Source organism: Lipotes vexillifer, unplaced genomic scaffold, assembly GCF_000442215.2.
Source record: "Lipotes vexillifer unplaced genomic scaffold, Lipotes_vexillifer_v1.1 scaffold498, whole genome shotgun sequence".
NCBI lineage: Eukaryota > Metazoa > Chordata > Mammalia > Artiodactyla > Lipotidae > Lipotes > Lipotes vexillifer.
This window is the reverse complement of record NW_006793744.1, coordinates 1,452,410-1,454,585: the sequence shown is the minus strand read 5'-3', so window position 1 is coordinate 1,454,585 and position 2,176 is coordinate 1,452,410. Positions and strand designations below refer to the sequence as shown.

General features: G+C 38.0%; 1 protein-coding gene across 1 annotated transcript in view; it reads right to left on the bottom strand.

The window, feature by feature from the left end:
* TRIM2 (tripartite motif containing 2) overlaps nucleotides 1-2,176 on the bottom strand; it is a 59,311-nt gene that overhangs the window by 22,165 nt on the left and 34,970 nt on the right. The gene's annotated exons all lie outside the window — the stretch shown is intronic.

Here is a 2,176-nt window from a genome sequence, read left to right as displayed (position 1 = left end):
AAGAGCGTCATCTCTGTAAGTTTGGACAAAGAAGGAGTGACCACCAGGAGGTGCTATGAGGTCATGAAACCAAAATCACAGCTGATCAAACAGACATCAAGTTTTGGGCAGGGTCATTAGAGGCACTGGAAAGAACTCTTCTTCGATGCCTATTTCATACAAGGCACATATACAATCCAGAAATAAAATCGCATGTAACCCTTACCCAAACCCTGTAAGACAGATTTTTTAAATCCAAATTTGAAATATGAGGCTATTGAGGCTCAAGGAAGTCATATAATTTGCCAAAGGCCAAACAGTTAATAAACAGTAGAGCTGGGATTCCAATGGTTTGATCTGACTTAAAGTTCATGTTGTCAACAGAAAGAGAAGCCTGGACAGGGGAATGTGGAAGGCATAGTGAACATGGCCTTCAAAACACCTGTGACAAAGTGTTTCATAATCTTCTTGTGAACAAATGTAGAAAATGGGCTGGATGACAATATTCTTTGATGACACCTTAGAAGAGAGATTTCTGTTGTCATCAAAGGGCTCTCTACTCTTCAGTGACTGACTGGATGAAGAAACAGGATGATGCTGGGAGTAACAGCAAGTGCATCAAATGATGGGATCCCTCCAAGTGTAGCTCACTCACATTTTCTCCATGAAGCTGGCCCCGGTTTTCTTTTCCCTCCAATTCCTATATCATATACTATAACACTATGGTTCTAGATTGTACCAAACAATTTATGATTGCTTAAAGGCTGACATGAATTGTTTTCTGTTATCTCTTGTGTATTTGTCTTTTTTCCTCAAAAGGCTTCTACATTTTTAAAAGGTAGGGACCATGTCTTATTAATTCTGTTTCTCCCATATCATCTATCACAGAAAGTACTGATAGATAGGAACTGAGAAAGTAGAAGGAACTTCATAAATGACAAGTTGTAGGCTAATTTGGGAAATATAAATTGCCTCTTAATAACCTTTTCTAAAGGTTGTTGTTTTTCATTGAATTGAGGTAAACCTGACAGTATTAAGCAAAAAAAAAAGCATTATCCATGACATTTTCCACAGAACTAAAACAAATAATCCAAAACTTTATATGGAACCATAAAAGACCCAGAATTGCCAAAGCAATCCTGAGGAAAAAACTAAGTAGGATGCATAACTCTCCCAGACTTCAGACAATACTACAAAGCTACAGTAATCAAGACAGTGTGGTATTGGTACAAAAGCAGACATACGGATCAATGGAACAGAATAGAGAGCCCAGAAATAAACCCACACACCTACAGTCAATTAATCTTCAACAAAGGAGGCAAGAGTATAAAATGGGGAAAAGTCTCTTCAGCCAGTGGTGCTGGGAAAGTTGGACAGTCACATGTAAGTCAATGAAGTTAGAACATACCCTCACACCATACACAAAAATAAACTCAAAATGGCTTAAAGACTTAAATGTAAGACATGACACCATAAAACTCCTAGGAGAGAGCACAGGCAAAACATTCTCTGACATAAATCGTACCAATGTTTTCTTAGGTCAGTCTCCCAAGGCAATAGAAATAAAAACAGAAATAAACAAATGGGACCTAATCAAACTTACAAGCTGTTTGTGGAGCAAAGGAAACTATAAAAACAAAACAAATCAAAACCAAAAAAACACACAAAAAAACCCCAAAAAGACAACCTACAGAATGGGAGAAAATATCAATATTTGCAAATGATGTGACTGACAAGAGCTTAATCTCCAAAACATACAAACAACTCATACAACTCAACAACAAAAAAACAAACAACCCAATTGAAAAATGCACAGAACTTAATAGACATTTCTCCAAAGAAGACATACACATGGCCAGTAGGCACATGAAAAGATGCTCAACATCACTAATTATTAGAGAAATGCAAATCAAAACTGCAATGAGGTACCACCTCACACTGGTCAGAACAGCCATCATTAAAAAGTCTACAAATAACAAATGCTGGAGAGGGTGTGGAGAAAAAGCAACCCTCCTACACTGTTGGTGGGAATGTAAATTGGTGCAGCCACTATGGAAAACAGTATGGAGGTTCCTCAGAAAACAAAATAGAACTACCATATGATCCTGCAATCCCACTCCTGGGCATATACCCGGACAAAACTATAATTCAAAAAGATACATGCGGGGCTTCCCTGGTGGCGCAGTGCTTGAGAGTC